Source organism: Gigantopelta aegis, chromosome 15 (genome assembly GCF_016097555.1).
Source record: "Gigantopelta aegis isolate Gae_Host chromosome 15, Gae_host_genome, whole genome shotgun sequence".
Lineage (NCBI taxonomy): Eukaryota > Metazoa > Mollusca > Gastropoda > Neomphalida > Peltospiridae > Gigantopelta > Gigantopelta aegis.
In genome coordinates, this window is record NC_054713.1 from 5,628,261 (window position 1) to 5,640,782 (window position 12,522).

Genomic DNA, 12,522 nt, shown 5'->3' on the forward strand with positions numbered 1-12,522 from the left:
TGTTTCTGGTCATCCTGGTGTTTCTAATGCCACGGCAATGGCGACGAGCGCTTGTAACAGATTCTTGTTTCACTCTATTGTAACTTTATTACAGTTTGTTTTGTTTAACGACACCACTAGAGCACATTGATTTATTAATCATCGGCTATTGCATGTCAAACATATGGTCATTTGACAATGTCATAGAGATGAAACCCGTTACTTTTTTTCCATTAGTAGCAAGGGATCATTTATATGCATCATCTCACAGACAGGATAGCACATACCACGGCCTTTGATATACCAGTCATGGTACACTGGCTAGAGCGAGAAATAGCCCAATAGGCCCACCGACGGGGATCAACCCTAGACCGACCGCGAGCGTTTTCCCACTGGGCTACGTCCCGCCCTTTAACGTTACATGAATGCCAGATTGTATCACAACTACTAAAGGTTTAATATCCAAAATCAATGATTAATAAATCAAGGTGTTCTAGTGGTATCTTTAAACAAGATATATTATTATTATTATACAAGTATATATATGTATCAGTGTAACTGCAGTTTGAGCTACAGCAAACATGAAGACCACCAGACATTAAATTTACACACAGCGATATGCTATGTACAATGTATGTAATATGAAGTTTAAGTCGCTAAACAGATTATGGCCTCAGAGCACACTTATCTTCCCATTTTAGAAATATATATCCGCGCAAGTAGTCTGCTGTTTGACGTATTAAAGAAAGAAAGAAATGTTTTATTTAACGACGCACTCAACACATTTTATTTACGGTTATATGGCGTCAGACATATGGTTAAGGACAACACAGATTTTGAGAGGAAACCCGCTGTCGCCACTACATGGGCTACTCTCCGATTAGCAGCAAGGGATGTTTTATTTGCGCTTCCCACAGGCAGGATAGCACAAACCATGGCCTTTGTTGAACCAGTTATGGATCACTGGTCGGTGCAAGTGGTTTACACCTACCCATTGAGCCTTGCGGAGCACTCACTCAGGGTGTGGAGTCGGTATCTGGATTAAAAATCACATGCCTCGACTGGGATCCGAACCCAGTACCTAATAGCCTGTAGACCGATGACCTACCACGACGCCACCGACGCTGGTTTTGACTGATTAAGAGGTGACTATTAGACTGAAGTTGACAGGGAAGAGCATATAGCTTGCAAACATGTCTAACTTGTTAAGACTGGAGACTTCTTTTCTGGTAATTCCAGCCCATGCAAAAATAAGGGTGGTTTTTTTTGGTGTAAAATAGGTGTACTCTTGCCAGGTTTACTGGGTGTGTTTGTTTAAACCAGTATCCTGGGAGAAAGAGCTGGACAACAGAGGTTGTGGGTTTTTTAGGGTATGTTGTCCTGAGACAGGCAAACGTGCATTAAAAAATCCATGGGCCTACTGATATTAACAAAGAGTGCTGTAGCTACTAACGCTATGTAGAAACTTATAGCGTAAATAATTGTGACCTGTGGCCTGTTACAAACAATGGCAGATAACTCGGGTCAATCCCTTTAAAACGGACAGAGTTAAGTCCCCTTTATCGATCGAATATTGAGTGAAGCGAGAAACGGTTCTTAAATATAAATCCATAGATCCTTTTTATGTATGTATGTATGTATGTATGTATGTATGTCTGTCTGTGTGTGTGCGTGCATGCGTGCGTGCGTGCGTGCATGTATGTATGTATGCATGCATGCATGCACGAGCATTTTAAAATTAATATTAAAATGCTTACAAAAGTTAAGAAAAAATTAGATTGAGGTAAAGCAAAAACAAGTACCTATCGAAGGAAAATTGGCCCCATTAAAGACAAGACTCTGTAAACACATTGGCCACATTAACAGAACTATCTTCAATCTTGGTAGTCCTTTGACGTTTAAATTATTTTCACCGTCCATTCTCTGGTGAATCTTTGGCAGAAATATAAATTCGGCAAACTTGATATTTTGTTGAAGTATGCTTAGGAAGTTGTCATGTTGTCGGTGTTTTTAAAGAATTAAAGTTCAATTTCTTTTTTAATGGTTAATTAAGTATCAATATATTTATTGTTAAGGGTGCAATTTTTTTTTTTTTAGAATTATCAATATTTATATCATAATTTCAAAATAAATCATTTACCTGTGTTTGTGTATATAAACACGAAGTAGGTCAGCCTTATTGATATTAAGAATGTTAAAACCAGTCTGAAAACACCTTTCCCGCATTTTTTTTTAATTATAGCAAACAGTATAAATGTAATTATTTTTATTCGGTTATTTTTATTTAAACTGAAAAGGAAAACACAGACAAATGCAAACAAAACGAAAATTTTACACCTTAATTGACAGTCATTCCAGTTCACAATTGTCACATTGTTGTAAAAAATAAAAGCGAAATAAGATCCACGTGTGTGTACAATACCTGAGAAAAATAAAATCCATATAGGCATCTTAGCCATGCATGACAATGAACATGTATGCATCTGCAGTACTGTGCCACTCAAGAAAACGTGTCCGAAACTGATCATGAGATGAGTTATGTGTGATCGTTCATTTTCATAGTAATATTTTTAACAAGACAAAATAAAAAAGTACTAAAATAATTTTGGGACAATAGTGTAGCGTTTATGGGCTAAAAATGAGGTCATAGGCGGTCTATAAATAGCGGGGTCAACTATCCACATCTACTGCGCCGAATCACCGGACATGCAAATCATTTTGGATACAAGGGGGTGCCTATATTTATGCACCATTTTTAAAATGTTAATTTAATACAGACATAAAACAATTTGTAGTGTATTTCAGATTATGTACTGCTTCACTGGTGAGAGACACATTTTATTAAGTATTTCACAGTGTTCACATAGAAAATGGTCCTTGAATGCTTAGGTGCGCCGATACACCGGACAGCACTGTAGTTGAAATATTATCACGAATTCAAGATGACATACCACTTTCAAGATGTGCACGTGGTCGGAATTTTTTTTTTTAATGGGTTTATTCATTTACACATTTTCATAGAAATTTGGTATGTTTTTATAACCAGTGATTTTGTTTAATATACCTCTAAATATGTATAATAATGAGCTACTTCTCATAGAAAATTGATTTACGTTTACAAATATGCTTGAACCAGTCTTCTGCTATGAATAATAAATAAGTTATCATCAAAAACCCATCTGTAAATGTATCCTTTGTTTAACTGTCAAATATATTAATTCCTGGGACACTTTGAAGACAATGGGTTAATAAGTCTGAAATAAAATGCGCGTCGTTAAACAAACCATTTCCTTCCTTCGTTACACGTGCCTTTACGTACTCCTGGTATCCTTCGTTACACGTGCCTTTACGTACTCCTGGTATCCTTCGTTACACGTGCCTTTACGTACTCCTGGTATCCTTCGTTACACGTGCCTTTACGTACTCCTGGTATCCTTTTACTGGACTCTACATGCAATTTGTTTTTGTATCTTTATTTGTTTGTAGGAAATCCATCATTTAAAAACCGTCATTTAAAACAATAATATTATATTATTTACATATGTATCGAATACATAGAGCATAGTTTCACTATAATTCTTATGTAAGTTTATCTTTTTGTTAACAGATTAATGTCCTCATGATCCATTATCCTTACGAATACCTGCCTGTGTGTGCATGTATCTGCATGCCAGTAAGGGACGGTCCATAAATATCGATGTGCTTCACAATCCGAACAATGTTCGGAAGTGGGGGAGGGGGCAAAAGCCATGTTCGGATTGCTTTTCAGGTAAAACATCGGTCCATCGAAGGTCAATATAGTAAATATGTAAAGCCAACACGTATAATCTGTTAATAAAAGTCATCTTGTAGTACACATTATATCAATGTTTTTATGTTAGGATTAGGGGAGGGGGGGGGGGGGGGAGGGGGTCAAACCCAATCCTAACATTGTTAGGATTATGAAAACCATTGACATTTATGGACCGTCCCTAAGCCAAGCCCTAACATTCCCCGAAAACAAGAAAGAAATGTTTGTCCAACGATAATTCAGCACATTATTAATTTTTAGGGCGGAACGTAGCCCAGTTTTAAAGCGATCATTTCCCCTGTCATGAACGGAGAAATAAAAGTTAACCATTTTTGAGGCCATTTTGAATGTTGAACATAATATCTGCCATCTTGGGTTTTCAAAATTATTTGATTGAATTTACCATCCTTGAATGGATATAAATCGATGCAACAAATATCCAAATCGACCAACATTTACATATACATGTATAAGTTTTCATGTTGACCTCCCAGCAAAAAATCGGGAGTCCGAGGGGTTATGTTGGACATAATTTATCAAAACTCTGTTAGCACCATTGGATTCCTTTGGAAAAAATCCATTTGGAATCAAAAAGAGAACAAATCAGAGACTGACTACTTTGAAAATGGGAAACACTGCGCGAATTTCAGAGGGCATCATATTTAACAGCGAATAACACATTTCCAGTAGCTTGTTGGCAAGGTTGTCCACCTAGGTTGTAATCCTAGGTATATATAGATATGATTTTAGGTGGCAAGCCTTTATAGCACTCCGGTCCATTTTACCATTTTGCCCCCTGGATATAATGTTAGCAGACGACAACGCAACCTTTAACTAATAAATTAATTTCAAATTGTCAAAAATGCTGTTATTTTAGCACCAAATTCATCATATACATCATAACCAGGAGTACAAATCTGTTTTTTAATAATGTTGTTATCGTCCCCCCCCCCCCCCCCCCCCCAGCCCCCAAACAAAAACAAAAAACAGTGGCCCATGTGGCGGTAGCGAGTTTCTTTCTCACTGTCATAATGCTCCTTAACCGTTTTGTCTGACGCAACATAAACGTATATCAAATGCGTTGAGTGTGTCGTTAAATAAACATTTCTCTCGTATGTATGTGTAGTCTATATGCATTTCTAGTCGATTAGTTTATAGGTTGTTAGGTTGTTTGATAGTGAATGATATGGAAATAAATTGTTTTTGGTGTTAAAGAGTTCATGCATACATTAAAGTAATACTCCTGATGGGTATGGAGAAATAACTTAATCAGTCGACGAACTCATTTGTTCATCACTATCTTCGTTAAGGGGGACTATCACAGGGGGTATTTTATTTCTTATAAAACTATTTTGTTTTCTAAAATCTTCTTCGATCTTTATTACATGTTTAACTGCGTCAGAGAAATGTATAGGTGTGACAGAGTTCAATGCATGTGCAAGTTCTCTCCGCACCGTGGTCATTTTACCATCATTATGACGAGCTATGTGCCCTTTGACTTGACTCCAAATCAGTTCTATCGGATTGAGTTCAGAATGTCTTGGCGGCAGTCTTAGACACAAGTGCCCATGGCGTTCAGCAATATCATCAGTAACAAATTGCTTTACACATTTGTTACTTTTCACAAGTTCATAAAGAACTGGCTTTGTCATGTTACTCTCTAAAGGTATATTTTTGTTTCGTAGCCACTACTGAATTTCTTCCTTTTTAGTGTTTAGTGCAGGACATCGTGTAATCTCAGTTAATTTGTTGTGGTAGCTTGCGTTATCCATGACGATAACAGAAGGTTCTGGTAGAGAAGGCATAAGTTGTTCTTCAAACCATTTGATGAAATTGTTATGATTCATCTCACCATGATAGTCTCCGTCTGTTTTTTTAGCCTCAAAGATCAATTCACAGCCATCTATCAATCCATATTTATCACAGCCAGCATGACAAATAATAAATCTTTTTCCCTTCCCAGTCACCGAACAGAGTTTAGGAACTCGATCAGCAGCGTCTGATTTCGGCAGGTGATTGGCGGTACTTGTGCCCGGGTGGATATCTGTCCAGTGGTGGGATGTTGTGTGGTTGACATTCACCCAGGTCTCATCTTGATACACTATTAAATACCCCTGTTCTCGTAAACTGGATATTTCATGGAGATAAGACAGTCTCCTGTCTGATATATTGGCGTCCTCAAAAATCACTTTTCCGGTTGTAGACATATGTTGGTATTTAAAATCGAGGTCATGGAGTGTTCTTCGTAAAGTTGATATGGATATGTTGATTGCACATTCCTCCCTTAAAGCCACGTTAATCTTATGTAATGTAGGTAATTCGCCCTCACTATAAAATCTGTATACTCGTCGTCTAATAACATCTTTATCAAATAAATCGATGAGTTTTCGGTCGCGTTTTTAAACAGTGATTTCTGTGCTTGGATTCGTAGAGCTTAGATTTTTCACAGTTCTTTTTACTGTTGAAACCGAAACTTTAAGTGCAGCGGCAACTCGATCGACAATTCGATAAGAAGCATACCTAGGTCTACCGCGCTGATATTCATCTTCAAAATAATCGAAAACGTTCTTAATACACGATTTTACATCAACTGAAGTGTTTTTCGATTTACCCATATTTTTCCTCAAATAACAATAACAAGAATGTCGACTAATACATTTTCAATGAATTTATATACCCTACCTAACTTGTATTTTACGTGGTTTACACATTGCTACAATAGCACGTGCAGTCATAGATCGAAATAATGATGTTATTGACCAAGCAATGCTATCGTATTTTGAACATTCAGGGCTGTGTCTGCGGGAGGAAAAAGGGGTTGAACCCATACGAGTCCGAACAATAGCCCTTTGGTTTTTCGCATTACAAATGTAACACCCAAACCCCAAACCCCAGCCCCTAGCACCACCCTAAATAATATATATATATATATATATATATATATATATATATATATATATATACGTTTGAGTTCCCAATTTAGAGGCAAATTAAATTTTTATTATTATTTGATGTTGGTGGCCTTTGACATTTTATCCCCCCCCCCCTGGTCTTTTGGGTCCGGTGTCACGAAATAGAATCGCCCCCGTAACATTTTCGCCCCCCGGCGAATCTATTTCGAAATAAAACCTCCCCCCTTGAAATAGAATCGCCCCGACCCACAAAATAGAATCACCCCCATAAAATATTCGCCCCTTACTCATTTTTAGTTATTCTGTCATTTAATGAACAATATTCAGGTAAATTATTGTTGAACATATTTATATCACTGTTATGTTTTATACACGTGAGCATGCCACACACGCGCACACACACATACATAGACACACACACGCACATATACATACATATACACATATGCCTCAGCGGAATGGGAATGATTGTGGGGTCTTTGCAATAGCCAATGCCTTCCAGTTGGCCCAGGATATGTCTCCCTCAGTGAAATATAACATTGCCAATATGCGCAATCATATCTTAAAATGTATTGAAGACAGGAAGATGCGAGCATTCGATTATATGTCACTGAGAAAAAAATCGATGGATAAAATCGTGTGCATCTAAGAAGAAAAAAGACTCGTGTTTATATGATAGGACTTCATAACTTCGTATTTTCGTTCTCTTTATTTACTATATTTTATGCAAGTATTGCATTTTGGTTCCCTGATGGATACTTAATTTGAAATAAAATGTTTATGGTTTGATTTGAATATAATGTCATTTGTTGTTATACGATACCAAGAGCTTCTGAGAAAGTATGGAATTATTAGTTCCCACTATATATCCTCTATCCACTCCACCCCACCCCACCCCCACACACCCACTGTAATAAAATTAGCACGGATGTGAGATTCTATTTATCACATAGTTATTTATTATATAGACTAACCGGAGAGCTAAATATATTATCATAGTAGACCAATATATTACTGGTGGAGTAAAACAAACTTTCTCTACTATGCAAATTATAATAGTGCACTAGGAGGAGAATGAAACAAGAGAAGCTCACCCTGTGTGTGTATATACATCATCATATTAGATAAGTACACTGCCAGGATAGCCCAAAACTCTCCTAAATATACGCCACTACATCAGTAGAATCATTTGTATAATGGATAATAAAGTGACACCTATAATTATATAATTCAGTTTACAATAGAAGTCGTCACTACAAGCGAAACATATTATCTGAGTTTTATATATTTGACGGAGAGTATATATTTTTATTCAAATCATATCCATGGATTAATGTCTTTCTGAAATGTTTTAAAATGCATGACGTATGAATACCTTATGGAGGAAATCGGGGCACTGCATTCACAAATGAAATAAAGAAATAAAATATCGTCTATAGTCTCTATACAATAGATAGAAATTAATTATAATCATAGACAGTGTAAACTAAAGGTAAAATAGAGGGTATTCTTCTAATGTAATGTTGTATAATTAGAGAGTAATTCATTGAGAACTGTTTCCAAAAAGTGTAATATATACACAGAACTTCACATACGTATTTTTTCGTTCCTATTTATTGCACGAGTTTATTGTGCGCAAGAATAATATATAGCACGAGACCGCGTAGCGGTCGAATGGTATATATTCTTGCGCACAATAAACAAGTGCAATAAATAGGAACGAAAAAAACGTATGTGAAGTTCTGTATTTATTACATATCTTCTTTAGTTTATTTATTTATTTTAAAATTAATAAAATAATAATAAACATTCAAGGGAGCTAACTCTCAAACAATAATATGGGGGATTCCTCCAAAAATAGTTCAGGATTTTATTGGACATATGTTCAATAAAAGATTTTTTAATTGCACGGATCGGAATGGTCTTTATTACTATACTAAGATTGAATGGATATGTAATAAATAAGGATTTTTCTCTCTTTTTTCGATGACTATTAAAGACAGCACGTAATTTGTATGCGTATGGACTATAGTAGAAATAGATCATCGTCCTATATATAACACATTATATAGGGGGGGGGGGGGGGCGAAAATATTTGGAGGGGGGCGAGAAATAAATCCGCCGGCTGGCGATTTTCTAGGGGGGCGAATATATTTCGCGACACCGGCCCTGCATTAAATTTATTTATAAATTTGGAAAGCACATTCCTGCGGTGTGTGGGGTGATTTGTGTTTATTACTGTGCTACACCTCAGTTGTGTTAGGTTAGGTATGGTATGCTAATATATAATTGATATAATAAAATAAAAATACATAATACATTAGCTAAATTTATTAAATATAATGCACCTACAAGAAAGGGTTACATGTTCTGTTTGTTTACATCTATGTTTAACGGAAAGATTAGACAATGCTGTTACACACTGCAAAACAATGATAACCTTGATTTAGTGAAACAAGCTATAATGGCCTTCACGTAGCCTCAGATCCCAATGTTTTGATATGCAAATGACCGTAGTTATTTATAGGAGAAATAACGTGCATTCAAAAGACACAGAGATTTTTAAAAAGTGGAATTAAGTCAACTTCGTGCATTTTATATGATGATTTGTATATAAAACCTGTCGGGGTTTGGGTTTGTTTTCATGTAAATGCAAAGAAAACAAATATCGAATAGGAAATAAACGTAACATTTGCAAAAAACTTTGGGTGTAAATAATTGAACAGGATAATAGTGGTAGCTTAGCTTAGTGGTAGCTTAGCCCGAGTACTCTCTGACCGTAAGAGAGCAAGACGAACATTTGGACAGTTATAACGCTCTCAATACCGTCAGAGAATAATGTATATCAAAACAACGCAGTCTGTGCATGCCAAACGGTAGTCAAAGATTCCCGCTCTAATACAACCACAATCCTATGTTTGACGCCAAATACCTTTATATCGATTATTTTCGAGTTCCCTAGTAACAGTAGTTTCACATAGTAATGACTAATACACACACTACTGGAAGAAACCCGAGCGCGTGATAACTGTCCGAACGTTCGTTGTGCTCTCTTACAGTCGGAGTACTCCGGCTTGTGGTAGCTCTTCCTATTCCATCCAATACTCCACGCATGTCGTACCAAATATCATGGCATGTGCTGTCCTGTATGTAGGAAAGTGAATATACGAAAGCCGTTTTATGTTTACCAATACAAACTGCACAGCGTGGTAAATGGACGTGTGCCGCCACGTGTGTAGGAAAGTGTCGTTTTATAGTGCTTAATGACAATGACAATCAAAATTAGACACCTAAATTACAGGTCTGACGTACAGAAAGGAATGTTTACCAATACAAACTGCACATTTAGAACTTTGTGATTGTTGTTTTATTTATTTTTGTTGGTATTGTTTTTATTGTTGTTGTTGGTTTTTGTAAACACAAATATGTGTGTGTGTGTGTGTGTGTGTGTGTGTGTGTGTGTGTGTGTGTGTGTGTGTGTGTGTGTGTGTGTTATTCAATATAAAATACAAGTTGGTATAATTTCAATAAGAATTCAATCACAATTTTTTAATTTTTTAATCTATTCTGCCTTTTACCGCGAAACAATTTAATATGATGTACCTTGAAAGATCAGGAAGGAAATGTTTTATTTAACGATGCACTCAACATATTTTATTTACGGTTCTATGGCGTCGGACATATGGTTATGGACCACACAGATATTGAGGGAGGAAACCCGCTGTCGCCACTTCATGGGCTACTCTTTTCGATTAGCAGCAAGGGATCTTTTATATGCACCATCCCATAGAAAGGATGGCACATACCACGGCCTTTGATGTACCAGTCGTGGTGCACTGGCTGGAGCGAGAAATAGCCTAATGGGCCCACCGACAGGGGTCGATCCCAAACCGACCGCGCATCAAGCGAGCGCTTTACCATTGGGCTACCTCTCGCCCCTGTATAAGATCAGGGCCGTAGCCAGTATTTTTTTTTTTTTTTTTTTTTTTTTTGGGGGGGGGGGGGATGTGTGGAGAGGGATGTCAGATGAATTCTTGAAAAGAACGGGCATGTAAGGGGCAAGACACTAGTGGGTCCAGGGGCATGCCCCTCCCCCACCCTACCCCGAAAATTATGAAATATAGAGATTCTGAAATACCATTTTGCAGCTATCCAGGGAGAGGCGAGACGTAGCCCAATGGTAAAGCACTCGCTTGATGCGCGGTCGATTCGGAATTGATCCCAGTCGGTGGGCCCATTTGGCTATTTCTCTTTGCAGCCAGTGCATCACGACTGGTGTATCAAATGCCGTGGTGTGTGCTATCCTGCCTGTGGGATGGTGCATATAAAAGATCCCTTGCTACTAACGGAAAAATTTAGCGGGTTTCCTCTCTAAGACTATATGTCAAAATTACCAAATGTTTGACATCCAGTAGCCGATGATTAATAAATGTCAATGCTCTAGTGGTGTCGTTAAGCAACATAAAACAAAACGAACAAACTATTCCAGGGAGGTTACATACTTAAAACGTTAATATTAATAACCAGTAAAACCAAACTGGGGGGAACTGCACCCTTCCCCTTCCCCCTCCCCGCAAGCTACGGCTCCGAAGATTGAACACATAACAGCATGTTATATTGGTATGTACATGTATATGGATACTGTAGTTATAGTGTTATTTGTCAGGTCAGGTCAGGTCATAGGGTTTAACGTGCACATTCAGAACAAGCTGTTGTAGCGCACGCCTGTCATGGGCACAGGAGCCGGCCTCGGCCGGCTCCTCCGTCCAGGACAGAAAGGTGGGGATGGAAAGAAGGGACCGCCTGCACTGGCAGGTGCAAGGGAGCACCAGCAGCCTGATCGAGATCAGTAGCAGGCGGGGGTGGGTGATGGTGGTGCTATGGAATTTTGAATGGAGCATTTAATATGCCAAACAGAAAAGGTGCGCATTTTGTTTTGAGGATCGATCGAAAAGAAAAAGGGTTCTGGAGCTATTATAGGTTTTGATCTTAGTAAGTCGAGAGTAGCTCGTTAATTAGACCTCAGTGTTATTTGTACATCAGTACAGTATTTATGATATCGAGGCATGCATGTGTATACCGTATAGCGGCCTCGTTGGCGCAGTCGTTAAGCCATCGGACTACAGACTGGCTGGCACAGGGTTCGCAGCCCGGTACCGGTTCCAACACAGAGCCAGCTCTTAAGGGCTCAATTGGTAATCGTAAAACCACTACACCCTATTGTGTCTCACTAGCCACTAACATACAAACCCACTGTCCTGGACAGACAGCCCAGATAGCTGATGTGTGTGTGTGTGTGTGCCCAGGACAGCGTGTTTGAACCTTAATTGGATATAAGCAGGAAAATATCTTGAAATTAAAATGTATACAGTAAAACGTCACGTGTATTCTTGAGGATCGAACCACCTGGATGGATCCATTCAACTGTTTGGGGTTTTCTCTCGTTGCAAACAGTGCACCACAACTGGTCAAAGGCCATGGTATGTGCATTCCTGTCTGTGTGGAAAGTGGGATCCCTTGCTGCATTAGTAAAAACTTGTAGTGGGTTTCCTCTGACGACTACGTGTCGGAACTACCAAATGTTTGACATCCAATAGCCGATGATTAATAAATCAATGTGGTCTACTGGTGGCGTTAAACAAAACATGTTTTAAAACTTGCTTTTCTTCCACACGGCACAGAAACTCTAGTGGTGTCATTAAACAAAACATGTTTTTTTCCAACACGGCACAGAAACTCAGAGCCAGAGAGAGATAGCAGTAACGAGGGGGGGGGGGGTGGTGGTGGGGATGGGTGCGGGTTGTTCTTACGTTGAAACCTTATTTTTTTGGTTTTCTACAA